Source organism: Triturus cristatus, chromosome 4_1 (genome assembly GCF_964204655.1).
Source record: "Triturus cristatus chromosome 4_1, aTriCri1.1, whole genome shotgun sequence".
Classification (NCBI taxonomy): Eukaryota; Metazoa; Chordata; class Amphibia; order Caudata; family Salamandridae; genus Triturus; species Triturus cristatus.
In genome coordinates, this window is record NC_140585.1 from 923,724,996 (window position 1) to 923,745,362 (window position 20,367).

General features: G+C 40.8%; 1 protein-coding gene across 3 annotated transcripts in view; it reads right to left on the reverse strand.

The window, feature by feature from the left end:
- The window catches only part of NME6 (NME/NM23 nucleoside diphosphate kinase 6), a 136,984-nt gene that overhangs the window by 112,436 nt on the left and 4,181 nt on the right, over nt 1-20,367 (reverse strand). For 2 of the 3 annotated variants that reach the window (XM_085653769.1, XM_085653768.1), the window contains exon 2: nt 18,519-18,598. The exons of the other annotated variant lie outside the window; for it this stretch is intronic. The gene's annotated coding sequence lies outside the window, so the exon portion shown is untranslated. The remainder of the gene's footprint in view (nt 1-18,518; nt 18,599-20,367) is intronic. 3 annotated transcript variants of the gene reach the window in all.

Consider the following 20,367-nt stretch of genomic DNA (forward strand, 5'->3'; position numbering starts at 1 on the left):
TATGTATTGGGGGTGAGTGTTTGACATTGTTCAGCATTCCGTCCATCAATTGTTCTTTTAGCATTTGTCACCCCAAGTGGGACGGAAATGTCCACTCTTTTTGCATCTGTCACGCCAAAAGGTAAGGGGATGTCCAGACGTGGGTCCCGTGCTCGCTGTGACACTGGATTCAAGCTCTCCTGGCTGATGAAGGGTTATACCCAGATACCGGGTCCTAGGATGCTGGTTTCCGGTCATTGAAATGACAATTACATTTGCACAGACAGAGTTTTACTAATAAAACTATACAGCACACAAATGATAATGCGTAGAAATGGCATCATCCGGTGTATTCATTTGTTTTGGTCATATTAAAGTATTTGTTACCAACACACTTCAGAATTAACACAATGTGCTTCATTTGTGGTTTCCTAATTCTGATATTTTCTTAAATACTTGCACACTTCATTTAAGTGTTGTTGTGCGTTAGGAAAAAAAACATTTCCTACCCCAAGTATCCTGCAAGATGGTCACATAAATGTGCTCAGTTTGAAGTCGGAGAAAGAAAAGTAAACACCAAGCTCCCTCGGAAGACAAAGCCAGAAGTTTGACCTCAGTCTTTGAATGCACAGCAAATGTGAAAAGATAAGAACAAGATTTACAGGCCTCTTAACAGAAAGGAGCCCTTGTGGAAGAATACAAGGAGAGGAAGTGTGAAAAGGCTTTGCTCCTTTGGAGGGATTAACTCACGCTGGACAGCCTAAAACAAATAAAGCCAGCAAACAGAAAGCCAGAAAATCTGAGTTACAAACCACAAAGCTAATGGTAATTAACAGGCAGAATGCATTCTCGGGGAAGCTTTGTGAATGTCCCCAAGATGTCTTTAGCAAACCAGATAGCTGTGCTGTCTGGGAAGCTTTGATTTAAAAAGCCAAGTACTGGCACCATGCAGCAGTAGTGAGATCTGGGCACGTTGTCTTTTGTTAAACTGGGTCCAAACTGTGGTGGCGTGGGGAGCAAAAGAACAAAGGATTAAACACAGATCCTTGTGACTAAGGGTGAATGTTTGCATTGTTCGGCATTCCGTCCATCAGTTGTTCCTTTTGCTGCCGTAAGTGGGAAGGGCTTGCCCAGATCTGGGTCCCATGCTCAGTGCGTCGCTGGATACAAGCTAGCCTGGCTGATATGGGGTGATTCCCCGAAATCGGTCCCAGGATGCGTTTTTCTGGTCCAGGGAGGACTTGGCTTGGCTGTATGGGCTGGACTGTTCCCATGAGGAACAGGGTCAAGATTGATTTGCATATGGCTGGGTCCAAACTGGGGTGGTGTGGTGAGTAAAAGAACAATGGATTAAACCCAGATCCCTGTTACTGGGGGGTGGATGTTTGCATTGTTCAGCATCCCGTCCAACTTCTACACAAAGTCTAGCAGCAGCAGTTATTATTTATACAGCAGCAACTTCTGATTCTTGTGGTAAAACTGTAAACATACTGCAGTGTAGCAAGAACGCAATAGTGGTGTTGCTCAGTTGATGACTAAACACATGCTTTATAAATTTGTGCGCAATAACAGGTTTGAACTACTGCGGGACATTACCATGGTTTCATACGCTGATAAATCGAGCATTATTGGTTTGAGTGATAGCAACTCTCACACTGCTCTTAAGCCGCAATAGAGAGTGTTGCGAACTCATGGTGACTATCAATAATGCTACACTATGCAATGGAAAGTATTTGCACACACAAATCTGCAAGGTCTTGACACAGGTTTCTAACTGAGGAGAAGCAAGGTAAGAGAGGCAAGAAGAGACATACAGTGCCTTACTTTATTTGCGTGTGTGCTTTATTAGAAGTGGTTCATTTATTGTGGCTCAGTCGTTGGATGCAAAACCCACTTAAAATCAATAATGCACAGAAAATGTGATAAGCCTGTGGCATTTGCTAGCCAGAAAAGCGAAAATGAGCCCAACTCCCGCGGGCCCCCGACACCTACTTCTTCAAATGTATTTTTCCTCTGGATCATGTACATATGTTTGTCGAACCCTCCGGTTGTTAATCGTTCTATGAGCATTCCTCAAACAATTCTTAGTGTGTGACTACACTGATTTTCCCTGCGAATCTCTCCATGGGGTCCCCATTCGTTTAAGCTAAGGGAGGACATCATTATGATATGTGAATGGATCTATGCATGTTTGGCACTGATCTCACAATTTTGCAGTGGTTTGCTGCGTGCACTATTCACATGTGAAATGATGCTTACAAATAGTCATTATGACCATAAAAATCTTTTTTCCATGTTCATTTTTAGGTCGAGCCTAGCGGCAGCGTGCATTCGCTGTTTGCTCTGTGAGGCATGCAGTAGTCAAGTATGCTGTGGAAGCCTCGCCTACTCTGCTCCCATATTTTTCATTGGGTGGTGTCATTGTCCTTTGTAAATGCTGGCTTCCGATTGATAATGAGGCTTGTTAATCCCTCCTAGTTACCGCCCTGTTGCCATTTGTTACCTCCCATGAGGACTGGATCTTTTACTTGTGGTGTTACACGGTCTCCTTCATAAGCCGGTAAGCACTATTTTTTTTTTATTTGCATCGTGGGACCTGCAGTCTCGCATTTACAATAAAAGTTATAGTCTATAAACTATAAAGCATACAACCTTGACTGGACAAACTATTTATTCCCGACTTGGAACAACTTTAGATCACTACTCGAGAGTTCTATTCTAATGACCGTTCTGCGTCTGGTACTCAAAGAAAGATCATGGAAAACAATTCTTATCGTCCATATTTTTTTTAATTTTATTTTTCGGATTCCAAATAATTTTTATTAGATATTTCTTATAACAGAAAAATAAAATACTCTATACAGTGTACAGAAATATAAGATTTGACATTATACATTAGCTGGGCAGAACATGGCAAATACAGCAATATGAAAAAACAAGGAAACTTATCACAAGCAATTTATAAAAGGCGGGAATACAGAGTACCAGCTTATACATGCTATTGTACACTGATGACTAATCTTCGTGTAGTCCAGAAAATAAGGAAGATACAAAAATATTAACAAAGAGATACAGGAAACCTAACAATAACTAAATAAGAGAATAAAGAAAGAGAAAGTAAGGCAATGCAGAACAATAAGAGGTCTACTCCTGCTTATGTTGGGTAATATGTTGAGTTACACATTTTCTGGATCTAGTGCAGCAGAGGGTCCAAACAGTAATTTATGCATCTTTGGTACACGTGCACGGTTCAGAAGATATGTGAAAGGGAATATCCTATAGAAAGAGTCTGGATATCATTCATGGTAGTTTATGTGTGGTGAAATATATGTCTAGTGTATCCCACAAATGTCTGTTAGGTGTTCTCCAGGGAGAAGTTTGAAGAGCGATATTATCCGTGCCCCTTAGGTGAATAATCCAGTTCATCCAACCTTTATATGATGTCTTATGTGTATTTTTCCAATTATTCAGGATAATTTTTATTGCTGATGTAAATACAAGGTCCAATAATGTAATAGCTTCACAATTTAATGTATCAGCCTTTATAAAGCCAGTTGTTAATGTAGCAAATTCTCTTTTTAGCTTACAATTAAATAGTTTTGATAAAAAATCAAATACATTATCCCAAAATATTGATACAGCTTTGCAATGTAACTTAAGATGGGCTAAGTCACCTACTTCCTCCTTACAGTTCCAACAGATGGGGTCATCGCGGAGATGTTCTGAGTGCAATCTAGCAGGAGTCCAGAAGCCATATTTAGTTTGAGACAAGACCGGAGATATTTTATTACGGGTGGTAGAGCTCCAAATTTGAGTCCACTTAGATTCGGATAATGGGCTAGAGGAGTGTAGTTCCCAAAAAGCAATGAGTTTATAAATGAATGATATTTGATGGCCTAGCTTATTGATCTTTGTTATAAAGTGTGGCAGAGATGGAGGTGAGTTGTGAAGTATGGCTTTTGAAATTGCTGCTCTAACTTTCAGAAAGTTATAAAATTCTTTATTGTCTAAATTGTATCTAGATTGAAGGTCCCCAAAGGTAATTGGATATGAGGAATTTTCTAGCCGATTGGGGAAGAAGATTCCTTTGGTAATCCAGGAGTCATAGTATAAAGTTTTCCCCTTTATAAAATATTACGGTTGTTCCATATGGATTCCAACTTAGATTTTTTTATGGTTGAATCGAGTTTCTGATCTAATTTTAGTAACGCCGTTTTTGGATTTTTGAAAATAGATTGTGAATTAATTAACTTTATTTGGTTAGAGGTGAGCAGGGCAAGAGGATTAAGATTATCAAGAATAGATTTTTCGACTTCCAGCCATACTGGAATATAATCACCTGGAGGTACGATCCAGTAAAAGCCCTGTTTAGCTAGAAAGGCTGTTTGGTATATCTTAAAATCTGCTAAATTGACTCCACCTAGAGATTTGTCCAGTCTTAGTTTTGAAGTCCAATTCTAGCTTTCTTGCCTTATAAATTTGAATATCAAGTTTATGATGAAACTCATCTGTTAGAAAGATGAGTAGATAGTTAATTAGGGGTGTAATCATCATTTTTATTGTTTCAGTTCTTCCCCACCAAGTGATAAATATTGGAGACCATGTATCTAGCAGTCTTTTTAATTTTTTCCAATGTTATACTTTCATTATGGTGTGATGTGTCAATTATATCACTACCAAATTCTATACCCAAATATGTAATATATCCGGGTTGCCACGCAAGGCCAGAATTGCCTAAAATCTCTCTGATGCAATAAACATTCAAGGGTTTACCCGCTGATTTGCCCCTATTTAGTTTATGACCAGAATGACTAGAGTTTTTCCCTAATGTTAGCATCAAAGCCTTAATTGAGGGGCCCGGGTCTTCTGTTACTATTAATATATCGTCCGCATAAGCAGCTAATTTAACTTGAGTATTATTAAAATCAACTCCTTTTAGGTCCGTGTTCTGTTTGTTGTCATGTATTAAGGGCACGAACGCTAGTGAAAAAAAAAAAAAAAAAGATGGTGAGAGTAGGCTTCCTTGTCTTGTGCCTTGTTGGAGAGTGAAAGATTCCGAAAGTGTACCGTTAATTACAATATGTGCTGAAGGCATCAAGTAAAGAGCTACAACCATATTTATATACTATTCTCCCAAGTTAAATGACTGCACATAGTGTCGTAAGAATGACACTTTAACTCTGTTGAGCGCTTTTTCTGTGTCCAGTGTGATTGCTCTAGAAGGGTCTTGTTTGAGAGCAGCATTTTCAAGAACATGGCATAATAATCGGGTATTATCATTCGACATACAGTTTTTAAGAAAGCCTACTTGTGAGTTACTTATCAAGTGTGGAAGAATTGCATTTAGTATTGTGGCTAAAATTTTTGCATACATTTTGCTGTCGACATTTATGAGAGAAATTGGTCTGTATTTTTTTGGTAATAAGGGATCCTTCCCCTCCTCAGGTATAACAATAATGTTGGCCTCTGTCATGGAGCCTGTCGTTTGTCCTTTAATTGCTATATTATTGAATACTTTTAACATAGTTGGTTGCAGTTGTTCTGCAAAAGTTTTACAAAATGTGGCAGTGAAGCCGTCAGGACCAGGGGCCTTATTACCCTTCGGGGATTTAATCGAGGTGAGCACTTCTAGTTCGTTAATTGGTTTTCCTAAAGCCAGTTTGTCTGCTTCGTTCAGGTGAGGTAAGTTCAGTTTATTCAGGTAGTGGGTGCACTCTACTGAATTAAATTCTTGATCGCTCCGGTATAAGTCTTCATAGAAGGTTTTAAAGGTATTTAAAATATCTTTTTGCCTGGTAAGCGTTTGATTTTTATCTTTGATTGACGAGATAGTGCTTTGGTTCTGTTTGTGTTTAAGATAACAAGCCAACAATTTACCCGCTTCGCAGAGATTAAGGGCCTTACATTTGTTTATCCATACTCCTGCTCTTTTACTCAGAATTTTATTGTATTCATATTTCTTTTGTGTTAGAAGACTAAGAGTATTAATATTATCTTGCGAATTGGCATGTGATGTCTTCAAATGTTTGATTTCATTTTCTAACTTAACTAGCTCAGTATTAAGCTTTTTATTGATCTTTGTTTTAATCTCAATAATAACTCCCCTGATGGTTGCCTTCAGAGCGTCCCAAAGGGTGTTTACGTTTGTTCCAGGAAGATCATGAAGTTTGAGATAATCTATAATTGCCTCCTCAATTTTCTTTTTATCTTCCGGGTCTGATAGGAAATCGTTATTAAAGCGCCATCTTTTGGGCGAGTGGTTATTATGACTGCCAGCCAATTTAACACCGATACATGAGTGATCGGACACTAACTTGGGTGAAATGTCTGCTTGGTCAAGTAAATGTGTGAATGACCCGGATATAAGAATGTAGCCTATTCTAGTGTATGAATTATGTGGGGCAGAGTAAAAGGTGTAATCACTAGAGTCCAGGTGTTGAAGGTGCCAAGAATCTTTGAGATTAAACTTAGTACATATCTTTTGAACTATACTGTGAGATCTTGTAACGTGGTACTTACATTTTGACTGGCAGTCAATTATAGGATCTAATGGGATGTTAAAGTCACCGCCAACTATGATGAGATTATCCTGAGGAAGGTTTTCTATGGTATTTTAAATGTCTTCCCAAAAATTGGGTTTGTCTGTACTAGGACCGTAAATGTTTACAACATGTATAGAGTCTTCCCCTTTTTTTAGATGTGTAACTAGTACTCTACCATCATTATCATGTAAGAACGATTTGAGGGATACATTAGCTTTCCTTGCTACTAGGGTGATTACTCCCTTCTTTTTATGGTCCGCTGGAGAGCATGAAACGTGTGAAATCCAGTTGTGTTTAGCTAAATAATCAAAGATTTTCCGATGTTTGATTGGGTGGTTAAGCCTTTTAAACATTTAAGGAGACGACGTTAAGATAGTCTACAAGATTACTTGTCTTGGTTTGAGTCATGGCATACGTAAGCAAAAATATTGTAATAGCGCTACTAGGACACGTAAAACAAACAGTGAGTAGTAATTCTTGTCAAGTGCGGACATTATGCAATAATGAGTTCAATGGAAAGCAAGGCAGAAGTGACAATAAGAATAAAGAAAAAGATAAAAGAAAAAGACAGAAAACAACTGGGGATACCCAAAGTAAGGTCCTAAAAATCCCAAACCCGTTCTGCAAAACTTGGGGATCCCCTAAAGCCCTCCGCCCCCACACCCCTGCGCTCCCCACCCAACTCCCGATACCTCGAATATCGGAGGTGCGACGGCAGGAACGTCAAACTGCCAACTTACAGAAGAACTTATTATAAAACAAATTCGAACTTTCCAGAGTGTATCATGTTATCAAACTCTGTGTTATAGGTCACTCCTTAGCACATTAATACCAGAAAATGAATATACGCTAGAAACAAAGCATAACTGTACCTACTTATATAATGCTTGGAAACGTATACACATTAGGAAAGACACAATCCTAGTTACTTAACCATATTAGAACAAACAAAAAAAAAAGTCATACTAACAGTAGGAGTGCTTTGTGCTAGAGAAACTGGCATGTGCTAAAAAGACTGAACTTATTAGCCCACATTTGAACTTAGTTGGTTATGTACCTATTGTGGTGATATAGAAGAGTGAAAACCGCACGTTAGCCGGCATAATAAACACAAGACATTTCGTTACTAAGCTACGATTGCTACAGGATATGTTTCGTCTAGCTGGAAGCAAATACCAATAAAAGCAAGCTTTAAGACCAAGAAGCAAAGGAAACACCCAACATCATATGAGCATGCATGAGAGGCACATGTAAAAGGCTTAACTAAGAAATGGAAAAGGATATCATGACTTCCTTTTGTTAGAGAAAGAGTTACTGTGGTCCATGTCTTGAGTAGCCGGACTTTATAAAAATTTCGACAAGTCATTGGGATCCGTAAAGTAGCCATGTCTACCATTGGCTACAATTCTAAATTTAGCAGGACCAGCAAAAGAGAACTGAATATTTTTACCTCTTGGTTTGTCTCTTAGAAGGAGGAAGCCTTTTCTTGTACCCACTGTAGGTTTAGCGTAGTCCTGTGTAAAGATTATTTTCTGACCGTTACAAGTGATCTGGCGATTTTTACGGGCAAAATTGAGGATGGCCTCTGTATGTCGATATCTCAGCGGTTTGCAGATGATAGCACAAATTGTTTGCCTTGATGAAGAATTGTATGCTGGAATTCTGTGTGCTCGGTCCAGTTTCACATTTTTGAGGAATTTTATACCTGTGATCGGAGGGATCCAGATCTCCATGAAGGCTATGCATGACTCCGCCGAGTCCTCTGAGCCCTCTGGATGCCAAGAATTCTTATGTTGCCTCTTCTGTTCCGGTCTTCAAGATCGGCTGCATGTTTTTTTAGGATGGTAGTAATGTCTATTAGAGATTTTATGTTTTTTTTTGGCCTGCAATGAAGAGTCCTCGACGTCACTAATTCTTTGTTCAGCGGCGTCTATTTTAGAATTGATTGTATTCATGTTCACCCCCATGGCAGTGAGTTCTAGCTGCATAGCGTCCGTGTTTTGTTTGGTAGATTTAGCTAGGTCATGAACGTTGGCTAGCTTTTTAAGAATCATTTCCATCGTACTGTTTATATCTGCTTTGGCCTTAATAGGCGAAGGGTCACCTTTATTTCGTTTTTATTGGATCTTGGATTCCTTTTCAGCCATAGTGAAAATCTTGGTAGGTTAGTGTGAACGACTTATGCTGTTAATATTGTTAGTAGTCGCCCTGGTGACAGTAGCCAACAATCGGTGTAAGAGAAAGAATGTGAACAACTGTAGGCGCACTTGGCTGGTTCTGAGTGAAGAGAATGTTTATTATACTGCCCTCAGAAAGTCTCTCACTATTAATATAAACTTACTCCATCAGATGGCTGACCCATTGGATGTTGGTTTAGGATCTTTCTGCAAGAAATGATGTGGATGTCTGCACCGCCTACATTGCACCGGGGGTTAATCAACCTTCACATTGTGTACAGGGACTCAAAAGCAAAGGGGTCATTCCATTATAGAATCTGGCATCAATGACATGCAAACTAGGAGGTTACAGTTCTGGTATGCAGAAGTAAAGATATGGTAACCAGCGTTGTACAGCCAAAACGTTTGGCAAAAAAGACCCTCAGAGAATGCTGGTTATCTGAAGGTTAAGTACTGTTCCCAAAGGCTTGAGACTGACCTATGTGCGATTAAATTGCAAAGGACACCGGAGCAAAGCAGAGCAGGTTGAAGTCACGAAGTAGCATGGGCGCCATTTTGGGGTCAGGCCACACGCAGCAGGAAATCGCCATGACGATAAAAACAGTTGTGCATGAGTCGCTCCATGCACCAGCGGCCGCCATATTATTGGTAAATGTCTGGATACTTAAACAATGCAGCACGGGCCCCTAGGCGAAGGATGAGGCGCTTGCCGTTACACACTAGGGTGAGGCGCTCGTCGTAACTCACTCAAACGGCCGCCATCTCAGGGTCAGGTCACACTGTTAAATATTCCTGCAACATGAAATGTCGTTTTTGCTGCTGCAAAGGTGATTTTGTACCTCAACAGAGTTCGAGGACTTCAGGTCTGTGGGATGGGAGCTTGGGTGACTCATTAGAGCTGACGATCACTCAAAAGTGACGATATGGATGTACCTCGTCCGCCATTTTGTTCTTTTGAATTTCCCCGATCGGTGAATGTTACGGCTGTGATTATAGCAAAGGCAGCGCTTTCCTCTTGAAAACAATGGTATCCTCAGGGGCAGCACTTTGTCAGGATCCGCATACTGGTGTTCAGGTCCGTCGATGATCACAGAAACTCCGGGTTTCTGGCGTACCATCTCCGAGTTAGTCAGAGCGACAGGATCATGCAGCCATCGGCTCTGCCATCCAAGTCACACCCCCGCCCCTTGGCGTCCATTTATTGTGCACTGTATGTCTTGTGAGAACCCAAACAGAGCACCTAAAACAAATGTTTGGAGTTACTGCTCCTCGCATATCAAGACGCAGGGCTACTCAATCGAGATGATGGGGTTTTTAATTGGATCTGAAAAAATATCTATAACGCAACACCTCTGTATACAGCACTTTAAGAGCAGGTCATAGTCACACATGTTTTAGCACTCTGAGGGAAACTGCCTCAGCAGCGAAGCACAAAAAAAGCATTTGCAATGCAGCCTCGCAGTTAGGCGAGTTTAAGCTATTGGCATTGTAAATGACAATGCCTTCTATTTATGTTTGAAAAAAGAAAACAAAAATAAAAAGCATTGTTATTTGCAATGTCACTAGCTCAAACTCGTAAAGGCGAGACTTATTGCATTGCAAATGCTTGTTAAAGTAGTGGTGTTGCTGCAACGCAGTATAACCTGTGCTTATCTGTGACAGTTTATTTGATAGTATTTCTATAGCTGATGATATTTTTTAGTGTGGTTTAAAGTTGTCATGAAAGAGGTGACCTGGAACAATTCACAAAAAATAGGTTTTTAAATTGAAAAATGACTAGTTCGTAAGTTTACTATTTATAGAAATATATGTGCATCACTGAATAGAACAACATTTGCAACGCAATAGGTCTCGCAATTACAAGATTTTTACCTATATGCATTGTAAATGATAATGCCATTTCAATTCAAATCACTTTTCAGAAGATTTTCAATCAAGTTACAAAAAACATCATTTCATTCAATTAAAACTCACTACTTGTTATGAAAAAATTTAAATTGGAAGTACCACCAATTAGAATGAGATAAAGTGCTATGTGCCTTCCCAGTATATCATGAGGTCTACAGGATCAACAAGTTTCATTTTCCAGATAATTAAATCACAAGATCTACATAACTCCACATCATTGATCAAGGTAATAAAGTGCTACGTGCCCTAACTGCATGCTTTAAGATGCAATGCCATTTATGTGTTTAAAAAAAACACCTGCAAAAATAAAAGGCATTGTCATTTACAATACCATCAGGTCAAAGTCTCTAAAATGCAGACCTATTGCATTGCAAATGCTTGTTTTTCTTCATATTGTTTTAGAATTTGTTCCATTGATGTCTCCAGTCATGTGTTTTTAGTAATTGCTATCTATGTTATGTGTTGCATACACGCAGGACCAATAAACCTCGTAACTACAGTCAAGGCTGTCCTACAGGGCTACACTCAGGTATATTGTGTCTGTTAATGAATGTATTTATATGTTTGTATTAGAGGAGTTAGGAAAATAAGGATCTGAGCCCTGAAGAAGGCCTGGGGCTCCCCAACTCTCTATGGGTTATTATACATGCTGAAACATGTTGACTCATTCAGACGTAGGGATAAAAGATAGTAGCATGCATTGCCACAGGTTTAAATCATCCATTAGAGCTACCTCCATTAAAAGGAAGTCTTTGGGTTAGGGTATATGGATTGTTAGACATTCTAGATCCTGATTCCACATTTACCCACACTCCTTAAAAGCACTCCTTGTATGAAAGAGGTGCCCATTCACCACTAGACTTTTCTCTGGTGAATGAGGTGTGGTCAGTGATGAAACATCACAAACCTATTTTTGTGAATCTCTTGGGGAGACATAATACGAAACAACTATGAACTTCTAACAAAGGGGCGTTTCCCATGAAGTGAATTCCTTTGTTAAGTTTGGTCACTTTTGCTTACGGTTTTTGCAGTCATCTTACAGACCCAGCCATTTTATTTACACAGTTTCTGCAATATCTAGATTTAGTAATACTTTAGAAAGAACGTGATAAGGCTTCAGCTACTTACAGTAACTGCTCATGACACAAGGGTCATTATAAAAGTATTGCTCTGTTTATGTAAAGAATACAGTACAGGGCTAGGAACTATCATATAGGCTTATTAATTGAAGAAACTCGAATAACATGTTTGCAGGTAAACTCAAAAGATACGTTTGGCCAGCAAAATCCAAATAGCATTGTACCAGGTCGATTTCAACATTAAAGTGAACTTGAATTTCTTTTTAGTTTTAATTCACAGGGCACCTGATGTGCACTCACTGTGTTATATTACTGATCCATATTATTTAGTAAAAGTATGACAGTGTATTATTTTTGGAAGAAGAACTTAGCAGTCACTTTCTTTAGAATAAATAATAATAAATGGTTATCTATGAACATAATTATTCATATGATTACAAGAAGGGGAAAGGAACAATAAAACCTTATTTATCATTCACGTTTTTGTTCTTCATTTCATTCATATCAAGACTTAACTGCAAGACTACACACAGTGCTTCACAAAACTCCCAAATATATAAATCAACTATAAAGTTAAGGTGCACAAAGCCAAATTTGAAAATATTGTAAGAGAGTTGAATGCAATTTCAACATTTCGAGGTTTCCCATTAATTTCTGCCGTTTCAAATAACTGGGTGGAGGCACTGATATCTATGTGCACTTACCTACATAAGATTACTATTGTGTAAAAGGTTTGATGGCTAATTACCAGAATTAATCAAGAGTCCCCTATAATGAAGAACGTGTGTTTGTATCCTTGAGGGGAACTGTAGCCCTCACCACAGTCCTCGTTATAAAATGTTTAGTTGTATGTCAATCATTCGGTTGGGCACCTAAGTCTTTTTCATTTTTACACTAGCATGTTACCACCGATTGGCGAGAAGAATCATAATTGTCAGAACTCTCTCTCTATCCTATTGTTACAGGCAACAGGAGAAACGTAGACGGGAAAAAGTGCATTCATTTGCTCAGACCAAACAGTATAACTGTGGCAAACCTGTGCAAAACTCAGAAAATGGAGGATGCCTTGACTTTTTTATTTTTTTGACAAATACATGTTTATTTACCAGTAGGAGGATAAATACTTTTTATTAAATTTTCATACAGCTTACAGGTGGAAAGCAGTGTGTGTCATAGCACATCGAAACAGAGGAACACAAACAAATCCCCCCCCCCCCCCCCCCCCCCCCCAAGTGATCGACCAATGCATTACTGTGGCTGGTTGTGAATACATTCAGGAAGACCTTGTATACATAAAGGAGTACGTCATGCACAGGCAAATTCAACCGTCCAGTGAGGCGGTAGTGGCTGCTTGATCTTTATTCTGCAGGTAGAGCAGTAGCGGCTCCCAAATGTCTTTCGTTCTCGATGTTGCTGGTAGCTTCTCAGCATAAAGTGAAAGATTGTCCCTACAATATACCAAATCCCTAATCCAGTGATCCGGACTAGGTGCGAGTGAGCCCTCCCATGTCATTGCCACTCTCCTCTTTGCCATCAGCAGGGCAACCCTGATAAATCTACCAGTGGCACCCTTCAGTTGTGGTGTGAAAGATAGCAGGCAGGCCTGTGGGGTGTGTGGTAATGTGACAGTAGTCATTGCCTTGATTCTGACCAGTACCCCTACCAGAACTCAGCCACCCGGCCACACTCCCAGGCCAGGTGCCGGAAATCTGCACTGGGCACTCCACATCGCTTGCATGCATCGCTGTCACGGAGGCCGCATCTAAACAGTTTAGATGGCGTGCGATATGCCTGGTGTAAATATTTGAAATGAATTATTTGCAAATTACCATTTGAGGTGCACTCCCTAGTGAGTTTACAGTCGCTTTCCCACTCCTTTTGTGTAAACTGAGGATTGAGCTTGGTGTTCCATCTGTCCAGACTTGTATGGTCTTTCGCTACTTGTTCGTCCCTGGCTGCCCTGTACAATTTTGTTATGAGCTTTCGCCGTGTTGGACTGACTACAAGTAGTTGGAGCGTTTGGAGTGTCTGTGGCTCCTCCGGAAATGTGGGGTAATGTGCCCGGATTGCCTTCTTGCGTCTGTGGAAAGTGAATTTGAAAAGCAGGGTGCTGGTATGAACATACCCCATCTCCTTGTCCGTGAGGAAAGTGCCATTAGGGAAAAGGTCATGCATTGTATCTATCTCTGCCCATGCCAGTGTATGCATAGCGCCTGTTTCCTGCGTAACCAACAGCGCTGCATGGTGTGCTAGCGGGAGCGATGGGGCGTACAATGGGAGTTTTGCAGATAGTCGGCCTATAGCTTGGCATGCTGCTACCATGGTGTCTATTGTGTTGATTTCTTGTCTAGGGGTGCTTCTGCGTGTGTGCGTTACTTCTGATTGTAACTGGGTGAGCATCTCTGTTCTCCACCGCAATGCGTGGTATGAACTCGTGGTGACTAAGCCAGTAATACACATACTGCGCTTGGGCTCACAGATAGTACAAGTACACATTGGGCACGCCGAAGCCACCCTTGTCATAGTCCAGTGTTAAGACGTCCAGGCTCACCCGGGCTTGCTTCCCTCCCCATATGAGTCGTACCAGCAGCAAGCGTACCGTTTTAAAGAAACGCTGCGTCAGTTTTAGTGGTATATTGCTGAAAAGGTACAGAAAGCGGGGCTATGCGGTCCACCAGTGACAGCGGCATCGTTGACCAACGGTCAACTTGCTGCTCTAGTTTGTCGCATCCCACCCCGTAGTGCTCACGTATGACTGTGTCTGGATCTCGGTGCAGCCACACTCCCAAGTACTTGATCGGGTCAGCAGACCACACAAAGGGGAATTCTATTGGGTAACGCTGGGTGCTTTGAGTCAGTGGGACCAACAGGGACTTACCTCAGTTTATATTAAGTCCCGAGAAATATCCAAACCTGATGTATTGTCGCATTCTAGGCGCTAGGTATACTTGGGGTTCCCGGACGAAGAGCAGCAGATCATCGGCATACAAAGAGAGGTTCACTGGTCTGTGCACGAATCTCAATGCCATTTCCTTATGTCTTCGTCTTATAATGCAGGCCAACGGCTCCAGCATCAGGGCGAAAAGGAGCAGTGATAGGAGACACCCTAGGCGGGTGCCCCTACCAATCCGAATGGGACCCGACGTGAACCCTCCCACTGGTATACGTGCCGTTGGGTTCATGTATAGCAACCTCAACCATCTAATGTAACTGGCTGGAAATCCCACACGGTGAAGGATACAAAACATATAGCCCCATTCTATCGAATCAAACGCTATGGCCGCATCTAACATGACTGCCACCGCCTGTAAGTCAGGGTCGAGTACTTGAAGCATCGCGAATATGGTACGTAAATTATGTGACTTAGATCTTTCTGGTATGAAGCCAGATTGGTCTGGAAGGACCAGGTTCGGCATCAATGGCTAGAGCCTAGTATACAAACTTTTCGCTAGGATCTTTGCGTCTATGTTAATTAGGGACAAGGGATGGTACGACTGGTAACACGAGGGCTCCTTATCTTTTTTTAGCAGAGTTATAATTAGAGCTTCCCTTAGGGTCGGGGGAAGCATCCCCGTTTCATAGGCTTACATGTACATTTCTAGCATGAAAGGGATCAGGTCATCCGCAAATGCCTTATAAAATTCACTTGTGAGGCCTTCCGGTCCCGGCGCTTTTTTGTTTGGCAGGGAATGTATTGCCTCTCTAATGTCGGTAGCTTCAATCGGCTGGCACAAGTAATCACGTTGGCCAAGAGATAACCAGGCCAGGGCAATGTCCTCCAAGTACTCTTCTAGTTCCATAAGCCCGGTCTCGCCTTTTGAGGTGTACATTTCGGCATGATGTCGCCGGACTCCGCATCACAGCCTCGCAGCTCCACGGAACAAACGCATTACCAGCTGCGTGCCGCATCCCCACAGCCAGACTTCGCATCACAAGCCCCGTCAACAGGATCCTCAACGAAGACACAACAGGACCTTGTACCGCAGCCTCCCCGGACTCCAGACTGACGCATTGCTTCGTGTGCATGGCACATCTTCAACGATGATCCACGCAACCAGGATTCAACGTACTCTGTCCAGATGGCCTCACTAGGTCCTTGTAGCCGGCCCACGCCCCATCGCGGTCAGCCTGAATTTGTGACTTTGTCCCAGTCTGTCGCAACCAGATATCCCCTATAGCGCTATAGCGCTTTGTGCTTTTTGGCACTATTTTCACTATAAACTTTAAAATTCAATATCTCTTGTTCTACGAATTGAATGTGTGTTGTTTTGGTCCTGTTTTATTTATTAAAAACTTTTCTATTTTTCTAAACCTGTTGTGGGCTCCTTTTGTGGTATCACTGTTTTAATGTTTGAATTCTTGCACAAGCACTTTACACACTGCCTCTGAGTTAGGCCTAACTGCTCTGTGCAAGCTACCAAGGGGGTGAGCACGGGTTAAGTTGGGGTTTGGTTGTGCCTAACCCTGACAAGGATTGTGGTTGTTGCTTGGCCAGGGCTCACACCCCAGTCAACCAACAACCCAATTTCTTACACTTTGTATCTGCAATTTCCTTGATCTGATTAAGTTAACACGGTGCAGCAACGCTGCAAATATCTGCTTATATGCCTGGCAGTTGCCATTTCTGTTTCCACGTTTGTATGGCTGTTGGATCTTTATTGGTTGGGAGGGGATGTCCCTCATAATTAACTTTACTCTTGAACATGTGGTTAGACCTTCTCCACCTAGGAGTAAGGTGTCACACACTTCCCAGCATGAGATTGTGTATAGTTAAAATGTATATATTCAATTGTTAGCTGAATATGTGAGTCATGAAAGTGGCAGATTGCTTTGTCTGCTCTTATCTTCAAGCTTCTGAAGCCGGAAGGAACAACATACTATCACTTACCTTTGTACAACTCATTCTCTTGTTCCGTTTTCCTAAATCTTTTCCATCAGGATTCTGTCAAACTGTTTTATTCTGACTTTGATGATCCATTAGAAGATATGCTAATTGTCAGTGGGGAAAATCTGTGTTTGTGGGCTACTAAACATGTTTCTCGCTCTTACAAAAAGGTTTAAATCAAGGAATGCGTATGAGATTATGATGAAATGCTATAACCCCATGACTAAAGTTAGTATTACTAACCTAAGCATGAATTATGTAACCTGCAAAGTTAACCAAGATGAGAGTTTATTTATAGATGAAATAAAGGAGGATATGGATAGGTGAAGAAAGGGGAGAAAGAAAAACCAGGCAGAACACATCACTGGGAAGGAAGAAGAAACTCTAAAGAAACTACCCCCTAGATTATGCTCCAATGTCACCGAAAAGGGCTCTTTTATGCCTCATACGACACCCAGAGGGATATGAGCCAGTTGAGAAATTAAGATGGAGAAAATACGAGCACAACTATTTAGTTAAGGGAAAAACCTTTTCAAACCTAGATGCAAGTATAACAAGCATTGGTAATGCATCAGTTTTGCCTATGTGATGAATAACAAGCTGTTTTTATCAATCACCGTCCGGAACGAGGGAAAGAGGTCCCTGACAAGTATCACAGGAGTGGAGAGGAAGTGGCCAGAGCTGCTGACTTGAGAGCTGGGGATACCAATTAGAGTCTGGGCGTCGCAACATCCTTTGATTCTGGACAAATCACTTAATCTCCCGAGGTGATAAGTTGCGCTATATAAATCTGCTGCAAGACACAATAGCAGAAAGAGGCAAAACTTTATGAAAAATGAGTTCCACCAAAGTGGATGTTAACAGTATTTCAGCTATGAGAAGCAGATGAGAAACAAGCATTGGTGAATGCAGGAAAATATGCTACAGCCAATAGAAATGGTGGAAAAGTAGGTTGGCAAGCACAGGAACCAATGAAAAGAGAGTGGGTAGGATGTAAGCCCCTTTTAAGAGTTATATTAAAAACAACAGATTTCACAAGCAAAGCACAAGTGCTGTGCAGGCGAATCCTTAAAAGGATCTAAGTATGTATGTGGAAAGTCAGCTTATTTCCAGGTACTACACAACCTGACAGGTAGCTATTCTGCAGCATTAGTTTTACCCGGATTTATCATGCTAACGAGTTAGACTTTCCTCTTGAGCAATACGTAAGGAGGGGTAAACATAACTTTCAACAGATCCTCAGTGATATCTTTGGAGCAGTTATACCATCTATACGAGTGGCTTGAAAGATGCAAAGATTAGAATGCAAAGATTAGAAAGCGGTCTACTCTAGTTGATCGTCTTGCCACTAAAACTGCAGATGCTTTTACTGTGATAAATAAAGAACTGCTTGCAATGGGAGCTATGGTTATGCAAAATTGCCTTGCCCTGGATTTACTCCTTGCGAAGGAAGGAAGAAGTTTACAAGGTCATTCATGCTTGGGAATGCTGCACCTATATACCGTGCGTAGATAAGAAGCTTGACAGCTATATTACTAACAGTAGAAACATGCACAAATCAACTGATTCACTGCAAAGAGATTTGCTAAGATAGGGTAATGACTTGGTTGCGTAGGTGAAGGAATTTTAAAATTGCTTCGAACTCCTCTTTTGCTTGTATTCATTTGCATTTCCTGTGTGTTTAATTCCTTGAAGTTTTGCAGAGGAATTTCATCACAAAACGGTATGGATTGTGAGTATAAGATGTCACCTACAAGAGGAAGAAAAGGAAAGAGCCTTGATATGAAGGTTGAAGAAATGCAAAGTGAACTTTACAACACCTTGAAGGGCGTGGAAGAATCCTACAAGAAGAACTTGAAGTTAATTAATGATTTTCTGTAATAAAGAATTAAATTGAGATTTAGAAATCATCACAGGAAGGTTTTCTTTCTGCATATGAAAAGCTTACCTAGACTGTGCTTACACTTTCCTCCATCTTGCAAAGACGCCACAGTACATCACGTGGTGGCTACTGCTGTTCTTCTTGTTCTAAATAAAGTAATGCAAGACTCACATTAATAAACAGAGAATGTTCCCAGAGACTTTCTTTCACTGTACTTGGCCAAGGACATTTCAACTATCCCAGGCTCGTTATACAATGCAACATTTTGAATACTCAAGATAACTGTGGGAATGCCGGCAAACTAAATGTATTACTACCATGAAAGAAAATTCAAATGTATTCTGTAGTAAAAAATGTTTCATTTTACTCGTTCTCTATTGATGCATATCCTGAGAACCATGTACTCGCATAATGTATGAATGGGTTAAGTCCTATAAAGAGATGTGTAGATTTCTATGCACAGAAGACCCTTTTCTACAGCCTTAGAAGACAAACCTATGCAAGGATTTCAGTTAGAACTGTACTGAGTGCTCCATACTTATGATTTGTTTGCTTTGATGCAGAATTTTCTGATGGCATGTTCTATATAAACTGCCAATTAATTCTTCATATAAAGCTTTGAAACAACAACCCTTGTCTGTCACCCTGTGGCGGCTTCAGTCAGGGAGCACTAAAGTCTGTATCGAGACTGCACTGCTCCAAGTTTTAACCACTGTGCGCCCCGAAGTGGAACCGCGAGTTGGATTTTAGGATATTAGGATAAGCTTGTTCACAGACAGATCCATTTCAGCACGTACCGCTTGTCATAGATGCCATAAATTGCTAACTATTAGCATCTTGGCCAGTACACAACATGCTGTGGATTCTATAACCCCTATTACAGAGTGGAATATTGTGCACACCACTTCAAGGGTGCTACTTTGTGTATTCAGTCTGTCAGTCCATTTCAAAGAGAAAATAACGGACGCTGGTGAACCCAAATGGGAAAGCTATTTTGGGGTCCAAAGCAATGACGATGCAATAATAATACATTCAATACTACCAAAAGATCTGCCACCAGCGATTCTTGTTTTTTTTTATTAATGCACGATTACAATATAGCGCTGCAAATTTCCAACATTTCAATTTACATGGAAAGAAAAAAATATATATTAAATCATATTAAATCAGCAGCATTTCGTCATACATTATCTAATGCAGACTTTTTAAAATTTTTACCCCACCTCACCCCCCCCACCCACCCCAGGGTTGGACACAATTTTTTTTTTAAATGTGATTCACATCGGGAAAATACCAAGCCGAATAATTATCTCTCAAGCCATCTGGTCAAAGGTTCCCAGATCTTTAAGCCTTTCGAGCGGGAGCGGGACCCTCTTTTTTCGTCAATGGCTTTTTCAAAGTTATAGTTTGACACTATTCGTGTTAACCATTGATGATATCCTGGTGGAAATGGATCCAGCCAGGAGGAGGTCAGGCAAAGCCGGTATATCGCCATACCTATGAAAACAAGTTGCTCTTCCGGTTTCCCTCAAATTTCTTCATCCACACCAAGGCAGATCAAGGAAGAAGAGAGATTAATATCTCTCCCTAACACTTCTTTTATAAATTTTGCGATCTCTGATTTCAGGTTACTTAATGTGTCATAGGAGGCAAACCTATGATTGAGATCTGCCTGGTGCAAAGAGCATCGGGGGCAAAAAGTCCCTCTACCTGTCCCCCATTTCGCAATCTTCTTAGGTGTATAATAAAGAGAGAAGCAAGATTTATATTACTGGGCTTGAAGCCGCGCCGGAATTAACAAGCTTTGTGCAAGCTCGGTTGAATGAAGAAAAAAGTCTACGTAGATATCCATTTCCTCTTCCCACTTCCTAGCCCGTATTACCAAATCATCTGACATTAGTGAATTGAGAGAATC